The 22,580-nt window shown below is 43.3% G+C and overlaps 1 protein-coding gene across 6 annotated transcripts in view; it reads right to left on the reverse strand.

Moving 5' to 3' along the window:
• The window catches only part of LOC140734798 (DENN domain-containing protein 2A), a 119,733-nt gene that overhangs the window by 55,406 nt on the left and 41,747 nt on the right, over nucleotides 1-22,580 (reverse strand). Inside the window, exon 1 of one of the 6 annotated variants that reach the window (XM_073059332.1) lies at nucleotides 4,921-5,167. The exons of the other annotated variants lie outside the window; for them this stretch is intronic. The gene's annotated coding sequence lies outside the window, so the exon portion shown is untranslated. Of the gene's footprint in view, nucleotides 1-4,920; nucleotides 5,168-22,580 lie in introns of those variants that run through there. 6 annotated transcript variants of the gene reach the window in all.

The raw sequence follows: 22,580 nt of genomic DNA on the forward strand, positions 1-22,580 counted from the left end.
TCATGCAGACCCCCACCTTCATGGAACAATACAACACTCCCAATAATCAAGCTGGTATCATTTTCCATTCTGCAGACCGGGCAGAAACCCTGCACCAACTGAAAAGAGAAAGGCACAGAGGGCTGATGGTGAAAGGTGAAGCCAGTCAATAGTGCACAACCACACAATCCATTCCTTGTACGTTACAAGACGGTGGAATCGAGAGAAATCAAAAAAGGAGGATGGGATTGGGTGTACCATTGTCATCTTCAGTAGTCATTGCCCTGTCATGGTTATGATCATCTGGTAATGTCATTCACTGGATCACACCTATTCCCTGCTATTGCAGCTGATTAGGTACCACAATGTAGAGGTGTGGGTGGCCACATCATCACTAGGCCCTAGTGCTGACTTGGAAATTATTGGAGGATAGTCAAGTGTGGCAGTAGTGCACTATGAGGCTTGATGATGCATTTACTGATCTTGCCCATGCATGCATGGTCATTCCTCTCCTTGTGCCATTGTGTTCAATTGAAAGGTTCCCCAACTTGTATTCCCTGATTATTCTAATCACTGGTACCCCCAATAGGCTGCATCCTCAGCTCCCTACTCTAAGCCCAGTGCATGCATGACTGCATACCCAGAGTCTGCTGTGACTCCACCTCCAAGTTTGCAGATTGTACCACTGCATCCCAAATAACAATGAGTCAGAGTGCAGGAAGGAGACAGACAGATTAGTACATGGTGTCATGGCAACAAATTTTCTCACAATGTCAGTAAAACAAAAGAACTGGTCTTTGACTTTGGAAGGGGCGGCTGCACATGATCCAGTTGACCTCAACAGTTTTAAGCTTGAGAGTTGAGAGTTTCAGGTTTCTAGGAGTGAACATCACCAATAGGCTATCCTAATCCAACCGTGTAGACTCTCGGCCAAAAAGCTCACCAATACCTCTACGTCCTCAGGGGGCTAAAGGAAAAGGATGGCAGCAGTGATAGGAGACTCTATAGTTAGGGGGTCAAACAGGCGATTCTGTGGACACAGGAAAGTAGGTAGCTTTCCTCCCAGGTGCCAGGGTCCAGGAAGTTTCTAATCACATCCACGATATCCTGAAGTGGGAAGTAGAGCAGCCAGAGGTCGTGGTACATATTGGTGCCAAAGACACAGGCAGGAAAGGGAGGAGGTCCTGGAAGCAGACTACAGGGAGTTAGGAAGGAAGTTGAGAAGCAGGACCACAAAGGTAGTCATCTCGGGATTACTGCCTGTGCCACCCTAACCTTGATAGGTATGTTCAAATGAGACAGGGAAGTTATGGTAGGGTACAGGAACCGTGGTGTACAAAGGCTGTTGAAAATCTATTCAAGAAGAAACGAAGAGCTTACAAAAGATCCAAAAAACTAGGTAATGATAGAGGTCTAGAAGATTATAAGGCTAGCAGGAAGGAGCTTAAGAAAGAAATTAGGAGAGCCAAAAGGGGCCTTGAGAAGGCCTTGGCAAACAGGATTAAGAAAAACCTCAAAAGCATTCTACAATTATGTGAAGAGCAAGAGGATAAGACGTGAGAGAATAGGACCAATCAAGTGTGACAGTGAAAAGCGTGTATGGAACTGGAGGAGATTGCAGAGGTATTTAATGAGTACTTTGCTTCAGTATTCACTACAGAAAAGGATTTGGCGATTGTAGGAATGACTTACAGCAGACTGAAAAGCTTGAGCATGTAGATTTTAAGAAAGAGGATGTGCTGGAGCTTTTGGAAAGCATTAAGTTGGTTAAGTCACCAGGACCGGACAAGATGTACCAGTGGCTACTGTGAGAGCTGAAGGAGGAGATTGCTGAGCCTCTGGCGATGATCTTTGCATCATCAATGGGGACGGGAGAGGTTCTGAAGGATTGGAGGGTTGCAGATGTTGTTCCCTTCTTCAAGAAAGGGAGTAGAGATAGCCCAGGAAATTATAGACCAGTGAGTCTTACTTCAGTGGTTGGTAAGTTGATGGAAAAGATCCTGAGAGGCAGGATTTATGAACATTTGGAGAGGCATAATATGATTAAGAATAGTCAGCATGGCTTTGTCAAAGGGCGGGTCGTGCCTTATGAGCCTGTTTGAATTTTTTGAGGATGTGACTAAACACATTGATGAAGGAAGAGCAGTAGATGTAGTGTATATGGATTTCAGCAAGGCATTTGATAAGGTACCCCATGGAAGGCTCACGGAGAAAGTAAGGAGGCATGGGATCCAAGGGGACATTGCTTTGTGGATCCAGAACTGGCTTGCCCACAGAAGGCAAAGAGTAGTTGTAGACAGGTCATATTCTGCATGGAGGTCGGTCACCAGTCATGTGCCTCAGGGATCTATTCTGGGACACCTACTCTTTGTGATTTTCATAAATGACCTGGATGAGTAAGTGGAAGGATGGGTTAGTAAGTTTGCTGATGACACAAAGGTTGGGTGTGTTGTGGATAGTGTGGAGGGCTGTCAGAGGTTACAGCCGGATATCGATAGGATGCAAAACTGGGTTGAGAAGTGGCAAATGGAATTCAACCCAGATGAGTGTGAGGTGCTTCATTTTGGTAGGTCAAATATGATGGCAGAATATAGTATTAATGATAAGGCTCTTGGCAGTGTGGAGGATCAGAGGGATCTTGGGGTCCGAGACGATAGACACTCAAGGCTGCTGTGCAGGTCAGCTCTGTGGTGAAGAAGGCATACAATGCATTGGCCTTCATCAATCGTGGGATTGAGTTAAGGAGCTGAGAGGTAATGTTGCAGCTATATAGGACCTTGGTCAGACCCCACTTGGAGTACTGTGCTCAGTCCTGATGGCCTCACTACAGGAAGGATGTGGAAGCCATAGAAAGGGTGCAGAGGAGATTTACCAGGATGTTGCCTGGATTGGGGAGCATGCCTTATGAGAATAGGTTGAGCGAACTTGGCCTTTTCTCCTTGAAGCGACAGAGGATGACAGGTGACCTGATAGAGGTGCGTAAGATGATGAGAGGCATTGTTCGTGTGGATAGTCAGAGGCTTTTTCCCAGGGCTGAAATGGCTAGCACGAGAGGGCATATATTTAAGGTGCTTGGAAGTAGGTACAGAGGGGATGTCAGGGTTATGTTTTTTTTATGCAAAGAGTGGTGAGTGCGTGGAATGGGCTGCCAGCAACTATGGTGAGGCAGATACAATAGGGTCTTTTAGGAGACTCCTGGACAGGTACATGGAGCTTAGAAAAATAGAAGGCTATGGGTAACCCTAGGTAATTTCTAAAATAAGTACATGTTCGGCACAGCATTGTGGGCCGAAGGGCCTGTATTGTGCTGTAGGTTTTCTATGTTTCTATGAATCTCAGCATTGATTTCCTATGACCATCCTAATTTATCACTTAAGATAGGAAACATGCCAAAAAAATCCATTATCATGCAAACACAGCAACATTTTGTATGCAGAAAATTCCCACACAAAAAAAAATCAGTTGTTAAATTTTTACTGGAAATAGGAAAGGATCATTAGCTGCAATGTCAGAAGAATTATGCTTTTTAAGGTAGTTTATTGGTACCTGTTTTGGACCAGAAACACAGGTACCAATGCCATCTGACCAGAAATATTACACTTCTAGCAATGATTTTTCCCCTCAGAAATGCATCAAAGCCACCCTGGAGCTGGTAGAAGTTGAAGAGCATTCACAGATGTGGTCTGAATAATAATATTTCAGCATTACAAAAGGGTATTTTAATAAACTCTTAGATAGGTACATGGAGCTTAGAAAAATAGAGGGGTATGCAGTAGGGAAATTCTAGGCAGCTTCTAGAGTAGGTTATATGGCTGGCAACTTTGTGGGCTGAAGGGCCTGTAATGTGCTGTAGATTTTCTATGTTTCTATGTTCTATTTTGCATGTTGTGGGAAAATGATTTCAGTATTAATAGGTCTACAGTTACAGATAGGGTCATGCAAGTAACCTTGTGGTGCTGGTGTGGAAGCAAGGAGAGCACTGAGTGTATGTCTGTAACTGGGTTGTGCATAAAACTCCTGCATCCCTTCCTAGCCAACATTTTATTTTAAATAATACTTTTATCGATGGAGGCCTCTGCAGTCCCTTTGAGTAACAATAGTTTGGATGAATGCAATTTATTTCCACTGAATATAGACAGGCTGCATCTAGATGCAATCAGGGAAGCTCAGTTTTACATAGAATACTTCAAACGAATGTTGCACTATCCGTCCCAACCATCCCATCGGAATGGGTCACTGGGGCATTCCACTTGGAACAAGCTGAGCACGAATTTCCCATCTGGCAAACCCACATTTTCACTTGAGAGCACATTTCAAGAAATCATCCTTTAGCTAAATACAGAACAGGAGTAGAGTCTGGAGCCAATAACCTTATCTCATTGAAAAGGATCACAGTGCAGTGACATCACTGAGAGCTGTTCTATAACCACATCTTTACTCCTCAATCTCAACCAAAAAGCTAGGAAAGTGAAGGGTAATAAAAGTTCGTACTCTCCGTAACAGCCCAGGACAAAGTTAGTAACAGCAATTCCAGCCCAAGTGGGGAACTTCTCAATGCTTCTGGCCCAAAACTTAATACATCGCTGAGACACTTAGTCTCTCCCTGACCTCCCATTGAAAAACTTAATACCTTGCAATGATATGCAGATCACTCTTTAAAGAAATAACATCTCCACATAACAATTTCTAAATGGATATTACATCCATGAACACCACCTCACTGCTCTCATTTTCTGTCTTTGCACTACTTATTTTAATTTAAACATACACGCACTGTAATTCAGTTTTTTCCGCTGCATTTATCGTGTATTGCATTGTGCTGCTGACACAAAGTTAACAAATTTCACAGCACATGCCAGTGATATTAAACCTGATTCTGATTATGAGAGAGAGCGCAAGATAGATCGAAAATTTCATCAGAATCATCATCATGTGCCATACTCTGCCAGAGCCTCGGTGACCACGTTCCTCCACTGCGATCTGTCGGCAGTCAAACCTCTTGCATCTCTGGCGGTGAGGCTGGTCCACTTCTTGATGTCGTTGATCCAGGTTGTCCTCTGTCTGCCTCGGGAGCTGCTTCCTTCTACTCTGCCTTCCAGCACAGTGCGTTCCAGTGTGTCATCAGTTCTTGAGATGTGTCCAAAATAACAAAATTTCCTTTGGATAACAGTTTCCAGCGTATTGAAGACACTGGCAAGCAGGGTGTTGGCGAAGGAACTCAGCAGGTCAACGGAAATAATGTCAACTGCGCAGGCGGAAGAATGCCATAATGGCATCAACGGCTGGGCAAGTCGGTCAGTGAGCGACCACTGCACTGTGAGAAGGACATGGGGGACCACTCACTGAATCCTCTTTCATCCAAGACAACCACTTATATCAGAATAGTTTTGGTGAAACTAATTAAAGTATTAACTACAATTTTCCTTCCCTAAATCCAGGCTCAGCATGATGTTTTTATCCAACAGCTCGAGCATTTGCTGTTTCCTTGTTCTCGTTTTGTTTCAGTTCACCCATCTTGATCAACAACCCAGTGCAGCTTTCATCACCTGAATAATTGGTGCCCCCTCAGCTCTTTAAATTAGAGGATTAGCAGAGCACATGACAAAAACTCAATTAAACCTTTGACAAGTAAAAGGTTAATCTTAAAATTCACAATTGCAGTGAAGACGTTTCACATTACAAGGGGACTTTGTTGAGGAGAATCTTGAGAAATGAGAAATTCTGCCCCGCAACATTTAGGAATGCACCCTTCCCCAGCTGATTAACTTTCTTGCTTTTAGTTAGGCAGTCTTGCTCCCCAGGGGATGATGTAAATGCATGAAGTAACTGGAGAAGGCAGTTTGGCGACAGGCCAAACCCATAGACAGGCAGCTGGAGGGAGAGAGAGAGAGAGGGAGGGAGGGAGGGAGAGAGAGGGAGGGAGGGAGGGAGAGAGAGGGAGGGAGGGAAAGAGAGAGAGAGAGGGAGGGAGGGAGGGAGGGAGGGAAAGAGTGCAGGCAAATGGGGGGGTTAGAGACTGTGTGGGAGAGAGAGGTGGTGGTGGGGGGAAGAGAGGTGGTGGTGGGGGGAAGAGAGGTGGTGGTGGGGGGAAGAGAGGGGAGTGGGGGAGAGAGTGGGGGTGGAGAGGGGGGAGGGGGAGAGAGAGTGGGGGAGAGAGTGAGAGTGAAGAGAGTGAAAGAGAGAGTGAAAGTGCAGAGGGAGGGAGGGAGAAAACTGGGATTCTTGTTTGCAGTATGTAAACCTGTGGGGAACGAGCCAGTAAGTCGGTGTGCAGTCAGCCTGCAGTGTTAAACATTGCCAGGAATAACCCATTGTCTGCTGGAACAAAAGCAGACCCTCTCACATTTGAGCCAAAAGAGGCCATCTGGCTGTGCTGTATGAAATCCAGTGTTGAAATGTGACCTATAGGATATCATTATTTGTGCTAGAGAGACAGGCACAGGAAAGAAAATAAGAGGATAATGCCCTATGTGTGAGGCTAGGTTTATTTACTGCCGTGATTTAAGAAAGCTAGGCAAGTTAACTCCTACAGGCCTGAACACTTCACCACATATAAATGAGGAATCCAAAACTGATAGTGCAGTGCAGAATTTTCCTGCAGTCAGCAGATTGATATGCAGACTTGCACCAACAGCTCATGACATAATTAAATCCATGAGGGCCAAACTCTTCACTTGCTATTAACGTTTCCATAAATCTGCAAATATCACTGCTCATTCAGGTTTTCTGCAGAAAGCCTGCAACATTTTAATATCAAGTACTCACTTTGGGAGTGAGAACAACGACGGTCAATAATATGACCCTAATTATGTAATAAATGTATGTCAGTAGTGAACATGGTCACAATTCTAGAACCAAGCACATGTTAAACCGTGTGTTTCACTTTAATCAAATTTCACCAAACCCTCAAGCCTACATTCTAATTATCGGCAAGTATTTCAGTGCTGGGGGGCCTTGGACAAAATTCGGCCCCATAACAACCTGTGAGTCCTTCCAAGTGAGGCGACACTTCACCTGTGAGTCGCCTGGTGTGATATACTGCATCTGGTGCTCCCGGTGTGGCCTTCTATATATTGGTGAGACCCAACGCAGACTGGGAGACAATTTCACTGAACACCTACGTTCTGTCCACCAGAGAAAGCAGGATCTCCTAGTGGCCACACATTTTAATTCCACGTCCCATTCCCATTCTGATATGTCTATCCATGGCCTCCTCTAGTGTCAAAATGAAGCCACACTCAGGTTGGAGGAACACCTGATGTTCTGTCTGGGTAACCTCCAACCTGATGGCATGAACATTGATTTCTCTAACTTCCATTAATGTCCCTCCTCCCCTTCTTACCCCATCCCTTATTTATTATCCCCCATTTTTTTCTCTCTCTGCCCCTCTCACAATCACTCCTTGCCTGTTCTCCATCTCCCTCTGGTGCTCCCCTCCCCCTTTCTTTCTCCCTAGGCCTCCCGTCCCATGATCCTTTCCCTTCTCCAGCTGTGTATCCCTTTTGCTAATCAACTTTCCAGCTTTATCCTTCCCCCTCCTGTCTTCTCCTATCATTTTGGATTTCCCCCTCCCTCTCCCACTTTCAAATCTCTTACTATCCTTCCTTTCAGTTAGTCCTGATGAAGGGACTCGGCCCGAAACGTCAACTGTACTTCTTCCTATAGATGCTGCCTGGCCTGCTGCGTTCCACCAGTATTTTGTGTGTATTGCTTATGTCTACTTGCTGCTTTTAGACAAGGTAACAGGCAGATTCAGGATATTCTAGTGAGGAAGAATCTTTGCCTACATCACATTTAATCCCCTATACCACTGAAGTAAGCTAGGTGCCAACAGAACGTGAAAAAATATGCCCAAAATGCCCAGCAAATCTTCTCAGTAAACAGTTCCCCTTTGTCAATTTCATTAAGCGTAGATCTAGATCATACCATGCACTTTCAAGTAACTATCCTCCTTAACCCTGCATTCAGACTAAGAAATTTTTTTCTTCCTACTGTTCTTCAAACTCTGTAAACTTTCCACGTGGTTTGTAGTTACTTGGCCTCTCAATCCATCAGTGTGTCTCAGCCTGCAATATCCAATTGTGCCCACTCCCCCATCCTCTGCATCATTCCCACTTCTGGGAGTTGATACACAAACACAAGTAAACCAATCAACAGGTCCTCAAGCTTGCAATGTGAATAGCTCAACGTGTGACTCAGTCATGGTCCATATAACTGGTAAGTTCTAGAACTCTTTCCCTGCATCTACTATACTCAGTAACTCTTGTATTTGGGAAGAGTGGGGTTGAGTATAAAGCAGTTATTTAGGGAACTTCCACCTGCATATTCAGGTTCATTTTATCAGCTTTGGTAGACAGTCTGTGTGGCACAGAGTGGAGATTTGTCTGCTGGCACTGGTGCAAAGTCAACAATTTCTGAACCAAGATTCAAAATGTGGTTTTACAAGTTCTGAATTATCAGACAGAAATCACCAGAGATCTGGGTGGTTACTTCCAGAGAGAAAAAAAAATTATCTCCCACCCTTGGCATGTGGTGCCAATAAAAAGTCTTGTGTTGGACAAAGGGTTATCATCACTTATAGGCTCAGGACTACAATAGTTACAGATTTCTCTGGATCCCGCAGATGCTGAAATCTGGAGCTATAATCATTCTGTTGGAAGAACTCAGCAGATTGAGCAGCATCTGTGGAGGAAAAGTAATCATCCACATTTCAAATCGACGCCCTGAATCAGGACTGCAACAGATCTGTCTGCACCATTTTGAGGCTTTACAAGGGTGTGTTTTCCTAATACTTCCTAAAGAACTAAAGATAATGTGATGTTGCAAAGCCTGATTTTAAAGGGTAGTAATGGAAATGATATGCACTTAGACAAGCAGACATCAGAAATGAACCCTTTTATCAGCACATTCTTTGTGATTCAGCTAACCATGTCAAGGGAATACAACCATATTCCTGCATCTTACATCATAAGACTTCTTTATGTACATACCTCATAGATAGTTATTGGCGAGTTCAGCCTTCATTCAAAACTTTTCCCTTGGAAACATGTCCAGCATTCAGTGTTTACTAGCAAATAGAGCTGCAAGTTCTCATTGCAATTATTAAACATGCTTGATGATTAACTATCACTTTGTATGAGAATATGCAAGTTGTAGTCCATTTGGCCCATCAGGTCTAGGCTAACTCTCAGAGTAATGCTATTCTCCAACAACCTATTCTCACCGTGATTGATTTACTGTAGCCAATTTACCCAACAACCAGCATATCTCTTAGACATGGAACAAAAGCAAAGCACAAGCAGGCAAATAGGACAACATGATAGAAGCATGCACAAAGCAGGTAAATGGGCAACATGGTCAGCATGGGTAATGATGAGCCAAATGGCCCGTTTCTATGCTAATGACTCACCTGGGGGAAACCCATGTGGTCATCAAGAGAACCCGTGAACTGCGGAGATCAGAATGGAACTAGAGTTACATGAGCTCTGAGACAGCTGCTGGTTGCCCTCACGAAACATGCAGAACAGGGGATACTGGCATTGGTTATTGCACCCCAGTAAGCCAGAATCCCACATGGGTCCAGCTCAGATACTGACACAGCAACAGAAGTGATCAGATGAGATTGGGGTATTTCATTAGCAGAGGCACTGGTACCTGCAGCCAAGCGAGAGGGGAAGAGGGCCACTGTCTCGGTTTCATGGAGGTTGAGCCCAGTTGGTGGCACTGACTCAGATGAGTCCCAGTAGGGAGGAACTGAAAAGGATTTTGTACTCCAAGAGATTGAAGCAGTATGGGTCTCCTTGAGGTAAGATACAGCAGAGTGTCCATGTGGCACATAGCCAAGTGAACCTTACTTTTCACTTCTGTCTTTTAGGCCAGGCAATGGCACTGCCAAGGAAATGTGACAACTAAGAACGTAGCTGAGATCCTTGACATCTTTGGAGAAGATAAGGACCTCAGTACCACAAACTTCCATGGAAGTGGACAGACAATGGTACGTGCACTGTGGTGAAGCACAGTTCCAGTCCTCCAGAGTGCCACTAAATCAGCGACAGATTCTCCAGGTTCTGGGATCCAAAGGCACAGCTTCAGAATAAAGGGGTGTCTCTTTAAAACTGAAATGGAGGAATTTCTACAGCCAGAGGATAGTGAGTCTGTGAAATTCTTAGCCATGGAGGGATGTAGAAGCCAAGTCATTGGGTGTATTTAAGGCAGAGGTTGATAGTTTCTTGATTGGTAAAGTGTATGGGTTATGACGAGAAGGCAGGAGAAAGGGGTTGGAAAAAAATATCAGCCATGATCAAATGGCAGAGCAAACTTGATTGGCACACAGTCAAATTCTGATCCTGTATCTCATGCTGATATACAGCGCAGACAACCGTGATCCATGCTTCATTCACTGAGCTTCACATGCTGATAATCCTTCATTTTGTCAAGATGGACTCAAACTCATTTCCCTGGACCACATTCAGACAACCTGGTACCTTGGAGCCCAGAAGAGAAGGCCCATCATGGACACAAGCGTTTCATGTATAATCTGTAACACCAGCTACATGACTGTTGCAGTGGAGCAGGGAGGGTGGAAGAACAAAGCACATACAAGCATGGTAGAGGAGTCACCAAGGTCATATGTAGTAAATTAGATTTTAGTTCACTATGTAAATAACTTTTCTTTAAACAACATTAAAATTGTCAATTCATCTGTGCAGCTTATAATCAAAGTTACGCACATATACTCAATGATTCAGGGACAGCTTCTTCCCCTCTGCCATCTGATTTCTGAATGGACATTGACCCCATGAACACTACCTCACTACCTTTATTATTTCCATTTTTGCACTATTCTTTATTTAGCTATTTAATATACATACATATACTTACTGTAATTCATGTTTTTCCTCTATTACTATGTACTGCATTGTGCTGCTGCTGCAAAGAGAACAAATGTCACCACATTTGCCGGTGATATCAAACACAATCCTGATTTAACCTAACCAACTATTAATTCAGCTCATACGTCAATCCCTCTGCTCCTTGTCCTTGTACTGCATAGAGTCATAGAGTTCAATGCTGCATGTTTTCTTCCTCAGGCAGTTCTTTCCACATAACCACCACCTCCTAAGTGAAAATCTTGCCCCTCAAAATGCTAAATTTCTCCCCTCTCCATCTTCAACCTGTATCCTTTCATTTTAGGCTCCTCTACTCCACACAAAAAAAGACTGATAATCTACCTGGCCCTTAATCTCCTACATCCAGTGGGAATAAGCTCAATCCTATCTCATTTTCATCCATTCCAGACAACATGCTTACAAATCACCTCAGCATTCTTTCCAGTGTTACCACACGCTTCCTATAGAGTGGCAACCAGAACCATTCAAAATACTTCAAGTACTACCTGACCACTGTTTTGTGTAACATGACATACCTTGGCCTAAGAATGCAACTATGGTGAATGCCTTCTTCACTGTCCACCTATTTGACCATTTTCAATGAACTATGAATGTGCACTGGGAGCCCCCTCTGTACACCAGCTCATTTTGGACCCCTGCCATTTGCTCTATATGTCCCATTATGCACTTGATATTCTAAAATGCAGTACCTCACACTTCTATAGATTAAATTCCATCTGTCGCCTCTCTGCCCAAACGTCCAACTGATCTGTGCATCTCTAACCTTTCACAACTTTCTTCACTATCAACTAGTCCACCAATTATTCTGTCATTAACAAACCTATGAATCAATCTTCCTACTTTCTCATCCAGATCATTTCCATATAGGCAAGTCAGTCAAACAGTTTGGAGTGTTTGTGCAACTGTCACTTCAAACCATGGGATGAGTGTGTCTGTCACTGGATCCATGCTTCCATGTGTAGCAATGGTGTCCCTCCATCCTTCCAAGATGCTAACTCATTCTTTACATAATCTTTCAGGAGAGGACATTGAGTCAAACTGCATTAGGGCAAGCTAGTGTATGATGTCACAAGGTCACACGGTACTTTCACAAGTTCAATTCCATGTAAGAAAAGGTAGAGATGGATACATCTAGTCCAAGAGCCTCATTCCACACCTCCATTACTGTGTTTCCTTGACAAAGTCATCATGGCTATCATCATAGTCATCATAGGACACAAGTGTGGCTGACAAAGCACAAGGACAGATCTGTACTTACATTCTGTAGACTGATGTAAACAAATGGATTGTATCATTAGAAGGCAGGCTGTGATTTTAAATGAGTCCAAATGAAGAGCTGATGAACATATTCCTTGATCAAGTAAAGCAATGGCATGCGGAGGCATCAGCTTTAAATTGTCAATATATCAAGAGGAGATTGTACACCTCCTGACTTCTGAGTAGCCTGGTTCCCTTGTATTATTCTGATCTAAAACTATACTTGACTACAACGTTTAGGTGGGTCCTGAAGCTTACGATTTGTGAATGGAAGGATATCATACACACATTTAAACTCTGCAGTTAATTGCTGGGCTTGAAAATGAAACAATACACGGATAATGAGGAACAGCAAACTATTTTTCACAATGAGGACAACTAGACTTTCTCAAATATCTATAATTTTCTGAGCCAGCTCCAGTTACACTGTGTGGCTGAAACTGAGAATTAGTAGAGCTTGCTGTTTATGGGCAAGAACGCCTGCCCATTTTAAACCCGTAATTTCCTGGAAATCACTATTAATTGCAGCATGGCCACAGATGCAGAAGTAATTGATCCGACCAACTATGTGTGCTGTGACCGAAAATTATTGTTTTGATGATGTAGTGCCCTAAGTGACTCTGCAAATGCGTGAAAGTGTTTTCAGAATGACTGCACAGGAAGTATGCCTATTACATGGTTTGAAAGAATCTTTCCGGGATTAAATGCTGCCCCTGGCAAGTACAGAAAGATTTTATCTTCCAGAAAATCTTGTCTGGAGCTCCCTCTAATGAGGATATGGGCCTTCTTGTTTTTCACCTTCATTACGGCCCTGTTACTGACGCTCCCTGTATTCACCCTGGTGCATGTCCACCTTTTCTGTTGTTTAACCTTTGCAGACAATAACCAAGTTTGACTGATGGCTGGAGTATGCAGTACAAGAGTGACTGGCTGCCTGCTGAATGACTGCAGAGCAGCACTAGGGGAATGTCACTTTGAAAAATCTTTTTGTGAAGTCCAAGTTCCTGAAAGTGATATTAGAATTATTCTCCTTTTATTTCAAAGGCTTCCTTCACCAGGCTGTCCCTACAGCCACTGGCACAGGACAGTAGTTTTGTGCCGTCAAAGTCAATCCTATGGCCATTGTGGACGTAATTTTCTCCTGCCACCGATTTCTCCAGGTAACCCAAACAGGTACACCTCTTGTGCTCCTTGATGCGGGTTTCTACTGTGTGCCCTGTCTGGTCGATATACGCTGCTCCACATCCACAGGGAATCTTGTGTCCCAGGTCATCTTTAACCCCCTTAAGCTATGATTGGAGCTTCCTTAAGGGCTTGTGATTGGTATTAATACTGTATTTCTTCAGGATCTCACCGATCCTTCCAGAAAGCATGAAAATATAGGGAAGACAGGAGGTAACGACAGGTTCTGCGACCACCCGGTGAAGGAAGCCACCGAAATAAAACTAGAGAAAAAGAATTTTAGCAAAAATGAAGGTCTCACTCCAAGTAAGAACTGGAATTCGATTGTAAACAAGGTTGGACAGTGGAAACCTAATTGGTTGAGGACTAACCGACCAGGAGGGGCAGATGATAGGGGTGTACATATAGCACCAGATTAGATTATCCCTGATGAAGATGGCAGAGTCTGTAATTGAAATGCCAGTTACCTGTTCCCTAGAAGAGTTTTTTTATCATTTACACAGGGAAGACACTAGATCCATTTTTCACGATACCAGGACACTCAGTCTCTCTGCTCCAGTGTGTGCTCTCGCCTCTTTGCTTTTCCCCTGTACATTTACATGTGCTATCTCCTGCTGTCCTAAATGGGTGAGGCAACTTCAACATCAGACATATTTCTTCTGCAGTGCACCTTCTGAGTGTTATCAAGCAATGTAGTTCATGGTGTGCCAAATATGACCATCATTGAGAATTCCCAGAATGCAGCTGTTGTTCAGCACTAGAATGAGACCGCAAAAAAATCCCATTTATGCTTTGTGCCGCTGACCTACTTTCCTTCCAACTCCACCGACCCCCACCACCCCCCCCCCCCGCATTACACCTCTCCCCATCTTGATTGATCCCCTTGACAACTCTCTAAACCCTTGAAAATCCATAATCTCCACAACATTCAGCTGCCAGTATCCCGAATCCAACCATCAGCGCTGCTATTGTCCATGTGAGCTGATCATCCACAAATAGATCAACCACCCACTTCTCCAGCAGGTTAAATGATCCATTTAAAACACACCCACAAACCGTCACGTGCCACCCACCAAACACACCCAACAGCCTCAAGGGGGTCCAATGCATCCCTTTTTACCCAGCCTTGGTCCTAGAATGCAATGCCTGCTCAACAATGCTGCAGTCTGTAACCTCAGGGGTTACTAAGACTTACAGTGACAGCCCAATGTAGCACACACTGACCAGTCAGGGCACACTACAAGTTCTAGGCAGTGGCCATGCACTGGGACCACTATCACCAAATTTGAGAACTAAGATATTAGAAAGACTTTCAAGAAACGAGATTTGGAATTAGTTTTATTTGTCGCATCTATATTGAAATATGTCGTTTACATCAAACACCAACACAGTCTGAGGATTGCACTTGAGGCAGCCCGCAAGAGTCGCCACGCTTCCGGTGCCAAAATAGCCCGCCGTCTTTGGAAGCCGGGCGGAAGGCCGGAGTGCCCAAAAGAAACCCGCGTGGCTATGAGGAGAACGTACAGATTCCTTACAGAGGGCAGCAGGAATTGAACCCCGATTGCAATCACTGGCGCTGTAAATCATGCCATGCTACCATGCCACTTTGATGTAGAGAAGTAAAGACGCAGAAGAAGTACTTGGCTCAATTCCAGGGTGTCAGCAACTTAAGAAATGAAGAATCTCTTGGCTCAAGTCTGTTTTGGATAGCAACATAATAAACAACTTAGAAAAACTAAATTGGGAATTTAATGCACGCTCATTAAAACCTGCAGTTTTCCTTCCTTGTGCACTAAATAATGTGGTGCTTGTCATATTTCATTCAACAAATATGATTCAAACCTGGATACTATTTCAGTAAAGGCCCACATTCTAATAGGTTTTCTTTAAAAATAAATACTTATGCTCCACAGCAACCCTTTTGGTACCTAAACCCCACAACTCTCCCTATGATGAGGTCAACTCTCATCTACAAACCCAATTCCTAACTTCACCCCAACTCTCTCACTCACCAACCAATCACAACCTTCAACGTACACCACATCTCTCCTACACCCCAACAGCGGCAAACCAACTAGATTCATTGTTATTGTTGTTTCGTAAGGCAGGTGTTTTCCTATTCACACTTCTGGTTTTTGTCAAGCACTCCTCCAGCTTGTGGCCACATCGATGGACCACAGCAAAGCCTGTATCGGATCTTGATGAGAGGGCATGTCTGGACCAGGACTTCTGGAGTTGGGGAACCACAGAGGCAAGCTGGTGCCCCATCGGTGTGGTGTTTGCACTGTTTTGGCATGTTGACCTCGGAGTCTATTTGCAGCTGTCCAGTTCTTTCTCGTAGCTTTAGTAAAGCCCGGGAAGAGCGAGGTGGGGTCGTCTATCAGATCTCCGGGGAGGAGGCACGTTGGTGTGTCAGTATTGGTGCCATTCAGTGTGTTTGTCATAGGAGTCGAGGTTTTTCAAGCTGTAGAGAGGGTTTCGAGATTTAAGTCGGGAAGTTGGAGGAGTATTTTCAATGAGTTTATGCTCAACATCATGATCCCTCCACAACTGATGCCCTGACTTTGCCCCATCCTTGTGTTATGAAACCCAACAAGTAAAGGTCTTTGATTGTGGGAAACATAAACATCCTTGACCGTAGTCACCCTAGAACTCTTCAGTGGATGGTCCTTGGTGGGGGAGTCTGCACTGAGCTCTAAACCACCCACTCAATGCAACTTTCCACATAAAGTCTTGGAAATTTTTAATCTTGGAATTACAGAAACCTTTAATCCATTCAGAAATTGGAGGTTACAATTGCTTAGAAAGGATTGTTGGTGGGAAACCACCTCTCCAGAGGGATGAATTAGTATTGACCAAATGGTCTTTCTCATCTCGTGATCGGGTTATTTTACATAATGTGGTGTGTAATGTGCAAAGATGAGTTTTGACACAATTGCCTGTATTCAGTGCTTAAGAACAAACGAGAAAGGGAGACTTGTTACTGTTTCAGAGAGCAATATCCGCTGCATGGCATTCAGCCAGTACATCAGGTTCTCCTGAAAGGCACTCTGAGATTTGTCTATGCAGTAAATTAACTTAGTTACTCTTCATTTGCTGTGCATCTTATAATAACTGTTTTGTTGTGCGTAGTAGTTTGAATTTCTAATTTATTATTTTTTACTTTGCCACCTGTATGATGTTTTTCAGTATGTCAGTAATCAGCCTTAATGAAATAATTCAGATATTAATCATCTACACAAGCTGGACAAACATGCTACAGATTCAAAGAGCTGCATAAATAGAGGGGTCTGGGTGTACACTTTCTTACATCATTGAAGGTACCAGGCTATGTGGAGCAAGTGGTTCAGACAGCAAATTCATAGAGGCACAGTTACAAATAACATCATGTTGAATCTATATAAAATTCTGGCTGTTAACTATCCAATAGTGAATGCAGTACTCTAATTGTGACCTAAGCAAAGACCACAAATTTAAACTGATTGGCAGAAGAATAGGTGATGAATGCTTCTTTAAGTGCCCTGTTTGGAGAGAGATTCACTTATGGGTTTCAAAAAGAAATTACCGTAGGTATTTGAAAGTAAAACATCTGCAGGGCCAAGGAGAAAGAGACTAATCACACTGCCCTGCCTACAAAGCCCTAATGGGTCAAAATGACCTTCCTCTGAAGATATTACATCTCCACTCATTGCCACAAGGTTTTGTTTGGCTCCATAACTGCAAGACCCTCTGTCAACTTTTGTTTTTAAGTAGTATATATTTTTGCAAATGGCAAACTTGCTCCTCCCAGAAGATCTTGTGTTTAACTAATGACCTTTCAGCTCAATCTGCACATCTCTCCTCAGAGACTCGGCCCTCAAATTCCATCTGCAACATGTTAGTGAATTTCTATTTACAACTTGGTCATCATAGCAGCCTCTATTTTCTCAGATATTTGTATTGTAGCCACTGAACTACTATTTTTCTGTAATAATTTTGTTGGGAGTTATGCCCTGCAACCCAGGTGTAGCAATGGTTACAAGTTGAAATCATCACGTTGCCTGCCAAGCCACCTAAGCCTGTTCCATCAGGATCAATGCATCACAAATACAAGTGGCTCCTGAATTGCTTCAACATCCAGTATTAGGAACTTAAATGCAGTCCCTCAGTCTGAGAAACTCAATCCAATTTCTAGCCAACAATAAGGATAAGCAATTGAGCCAAACTGACCTTGTAGTAACAACTCAGCAGTTCACCTCATCTTCACCATAACCCAAAGGGTCCTTCCTGCACAGGTGTCCTGCACTGTTTCACCCTGCTCCAGCACAGAAGTATCTCAGATACACATCCTTCTTACCAGCTTTCAGTACCAATTTTCAGGGCTGTTTTCCCAATCAAAATGTACAAAAGGAAGGATATTATGAACAGCAAAAAGTAATGTGCTCATCACCTTCCTTATGTGTAAAATACATACACGTTCGGTGTTCTTATTTACACAAACCTATTCAGTCCAGAGAGAAGTATGCCCTATCGTGGGAAGAGCAAGGCTTTTGCGCGCCAAAGTCAAGAAGCAGATGGTCAGCAGCAGCTTCCAGTAAGATGTTAGTCTTTTTTAAAACTGTATTTATCATGATTGCAAGACCCTGCTGAACATACAGTACTGCAGGTCCACTCCATCAGCGAGTTGCTCGTTGGTGGAGAAACTGAAGGAGCTGGACTTGATGCGGATCGCACTGCTGCCTGTGTCAGAGAGGCGCTGGCGTGTGAAGACGGTGTGCGGTTTAACAGCGGGTGATTGTCTTAGTCATTATTCTTGTGCTCGCAAGATCCCAGTGGACATTGGTAATGTGGGATGCTGCATTTTCGAGTCATAGTTTTATTGGTAAATGGTTGGGAGCGGGGTAATGAGCAGGGGGACCTACATGGCCTCAACTGTAATGAGGACTAGGTCTCAAACTGCGGTGTCACCTGTTTGCTGGAGAGATGCGAAGTTGATACACTCCACTGGAGCGCTAAAGGCTATATGGTGTGGCATCCATGCTGGAGTTGGCGCTGCCCTCCACCATTTCACTCGGCAGAAGACAAGATGTATTGTGCTCGACTGCAAGACCGCTGCAATATCCGTGTGCTCAGGGACTTAAAACTATATATTATTTGTATGTCTGTATTTTACTGCTGTCTTATATGTGCTATATGCGCCTGTGCTGTGTGTGATTGTTGGTACGGAGTGTGTTCCTTGGCCCCAGAGTAACTCTGTTTTGCTTGGCTGTATTTATGGCTATTCATGTATGATGAATGACAATTAAACTAGAACTTGAGTTAGCTCTCATTGCCCAGGTTTACCCTCTGCTAGGGGATAAAAAAGGTCAAAGAGAACAAAAGCATTACAACTGTTTCAAGGATGCTAGGCAGTAACTCAATCACACAGTTGTACATTCAGGGAGTAGGAGCCCTTACAGTTATGGTACATCTCTGAACGTATGAGAGAGGACAGAAGTAATTTGCAATCCTGATAAATCCACATGATTTTCCTACCTGCTCTCCCTTCTGAGGGAAAGTGAGAAGTGAATTCTGGAGAGTCTGTGACCTCCATAACATAACAATACCCACGTGCATTGGATCCTGGATTTCCTCACTTGTAGACCCCAGTCAGTCCAGATTGGTAAAAACTTCTCCTCCACATTCTCTAGCAGCACAGGAGCACCGCAAGGGTGTGTACTTAGCCCCCTGATCTATATGCTTTACACCTATGACTGTATGGCTAAGTACAGCTCCAACATTATATACGAGTTTACTGATGACACCACTATTGTGGGCCATATCAAAGGTGGTGATGAGTCAGCATACAGGAGAGAGACTGAAAATTTGGCTGAGTGGTATAATAACAACAACCTCTCACTCAATGTCAATAAGACCCAGGAACTGATTGTACTCTTCAGGAGAGGGAAACCAGAGGTCCATGAGCCAGAAATAATCAGAGAATCTGTGGTGGAGAGGGTCAGTAACTTTAAATACCTGGATGTCACTATCTCAGAGGACCGGTCCTGAACCCATCATACAAATATAATTGCAAATAAATCTAGGCCTCATATGGAGCCAGTGATCATTAATGGAGAATGTGTGGCGCAGGTTAAGACCTACAAGTATCTGGGAGTACAGTTAGACGAGAAGCTAGACTGGACTGCCAACACAGATGCCTTGTGCAGGAAGGCACAGAGTCGACTGTACTTCCTAAGAAGGTTGGCGTCATTCAATGTCTGTAGTGAGATGCTGAAGATGTTCTATAGGTCAGTTGTGGAGAGCGCCCTCTTCTTTGTGGTGGCGTGTTGGGGAGGAAGCATTAAGAAGAGGGACGCCTCACGTCTTAATAAGCTGGTAAGGAAGGCGGGCTCTGTCGTGGGCAAAGTACTGGAGAGTTTAACATCGGTAGCTGAGCGAAGGGCGCTGAGTAGGCTACGGTCAATTATGGATAACTCTGAACATCCTCTACATAGCACCATCCAGAGACAGAGAAGCAGTTTCAGCGACAGGTTACTATCGATGCAATGCTCCTCAGACAGGATGAAGAGGTCAATACTCCCCAATGCCATTAGGCTTTACAATTCTACCGCCAGGACTTAAGAACTTTTTAAAAGCTATTATTAATGCTTTTTGAGATAGTGATTTAGATGCATATCATATTCTGTACTGAGTTAAGTATTGTATGTAATTAGTTTTGCTACAACAAGTGTATGGGACATTGGAAAAAAGTTGAATTTCCCCATGGGGATGAATAAAGTATCTATCTATCTATCTATCAAAGAAACCACAACAGTGCCTCTACTTCCTCAGGAGTCTGCAGAGATTTGGCATGTTATCAAAAGCCTTAAGCAAACTTCTGTAGATGTGTGGTGGAAAGTCTGCCAACTGGCTGCATTGTGACTTTGCTTATATTGTCAAAGTGATGCAGCAACACTTAGAACCAAAGCCATTGTTCATTACAGAACACTAGGTTTCATAAGCAGAATCCATTTCAGCATATGTGGCTGAATTGAAGAGATTGTCTGAGCATTGTCAGTTGTAATGGGCTTAATGATACACTGAGAGATCATTTAGTTTGTGGAATTTTACAATAAACTTTCAAAAATGACTCCTAGCTGAAATGCAACTCTCATTAAAAGAGCAGTTGAAATCGCTGTTTCAATGGAAACTGTAGACAGAAACACTATAATAAAGTTGCAGTCAGATTGAAAGGCAGTTGAACAAAATTACAGCATCTTGACGAAAACCTGCCTGACCGAACAAACTGTGTTACTGTTTTGACAAGGGCTCACATACAGCAGACTATTGCAGGTTTAAGGGCAAAACTTGCAGAAAATGCAACAAAGTAGGACATATACAAAGAACATATCAGGCAGATAAAAATAAATGCACTGCACAGGGAAAAGAAAAATATAAAAACTTGCCATTCCAAAAAGAGCACTAATCTGCATACCGTTGATTAAAAAAAAATTTGATAAGGATGAGAGTGGCACAGAACTGCACAGCCTTGAGATTTACAGTGCGAAAAACAAAATGGCTTACACCAGATGGCAAAGCAGTATTCAAGAATGGCATTGGAAAACTCAAACATATCAAGGGTAAAATAGTTTTAAATGAAAATGCCGTACCTGATTTGGAAAGCCCATCTGGTTTTTTATACCATCCTTGATAAAGTAGCTAGTGAGCTAGATAGCATGGAGGATGAAGGAATTCTTTCCAAGGTTGAGTAGAGTCAATGAGCAATACCAATGATCCCAGTGGCCAAGAAGAATGGGTCTGTCAGGATCTGTGGTGATTTTAAGGTCACCACCAACCCAAAACTGAAATTAGATCAATACCCTCTGCCCAGGATAGAAGGCATCTTGGCAAACTTTTCTGGAGGACTTAGTGGAAGCCTACTTGGAGATGGAAGAAGAGTCCAAAGTGTTTCTCACCATAAACACTCACAAGGGGCTTTATCAATATAATAGGCTTATTTTTGGAACAGCACCTGCACTTTGGGAGAAAGCTATGGACCAGGTGCTGCAAGGCTGCCCAGGCTCTCTGTGTTACCTGGATGACATCATTGTTGCCAGTAAGGAGGACAAGTAATATCTCCAAAATCTAAAGACAGCGTTAAAAAGATTAGAAGATTATGAGCTCAGAGCATGGCGCGACAAGTGTGAATTCTTTAAACCAAGTATCATTTACTGTGGTCACACAATTGGTGCACGAGGATTACACAGGTGTATTGAGAAAATTCAAGCAGAGGTGGATGCCCCAGGGCCAAAGGACATGTCACAGGTTTCATTCCTTTTTAGGATTTGTTAAGTACTATAACAGGTTCCTGCCAAACCTGGCTACTGTGCTCCACCCCTTAAACTCATTACTACAGATCAGGAAGAAAAGGCAATGGACAAAGCAGGGTAAAGGAAATAATGACATCAGACACTGTGCTGACACATTATGATCTACGTTGCTCAATGAAGCTTGACTGTGACACCTCACCTTATGGTTTGGGGGCAGTCATGTCACATTATGAGTGATGGAAATACAGGTGTCCTCCACTTCACTTTTACAAAAGACCTACATTAGTAACCTGTTTTTGCATTACAAAGAGGATTTTCACTTTTACAAAAAAATTTTCCATATAAATTAATGGTTCTTCACTTTACGCCATTTCGACTTAAGAAAGGTTTCATAGGAACGTTCTAATTTTGTAAAGTGGGGACACACCTGTATTACACACAGATTGGCAGAGAGCCCTTGAATCTGGTTTGGGGTGCAAAATATTTCAACCAGCACTTGTATAGGAGAGAGTTTACCATCATTATTTATCATAGTGTCCATTTCCAATCCACAGGAGGGTGTTCTACTAACAGCAGCACAAATGCAAAGATGGGCTCTGTCTCTCTGAGGAGACAATCACAAGGTTGAATGCAAGAGGACAACTCATCATGGAAATGCTGATGGATTGTCCCGTTTCCCCTTGGAAAAGAAAATGTCTGAAAAATTTACAAAACAGGGTACTCCTCTTGACATATTCTCCCTAATGCAAATTGAAAGTCTCCTAGTATGGCAGAGATGATCCAAAGGGAAATTAGAAAAGATCCACACTGCCTCAGGTCGACATGGCCACCCAAAATGACTGGACTGTGAAGTAAGAAACTCTAGTTCCCCCATCTTTATCAGTGCTGAGATGAACATGCCCTTATATGGAGATTGAGAGTTGCTGTACCACCCAAGCTGAGATCTAAAGTGTTGGAGGAGCTA

Source organism: Hemitrygon akajei, chromosome 10 (assembly GCF_048418815.1).
Source record: "Hemitrygon akajei chromosome 10, sHemAka1.3, whole genome shotgun sequence".
NCBI lineage: Eukaryota > Metazoa > Chordata > Chondrichthyes > Myliobatiformes > Dasyatidae > Hemitrygon > Hemitrygon akajei.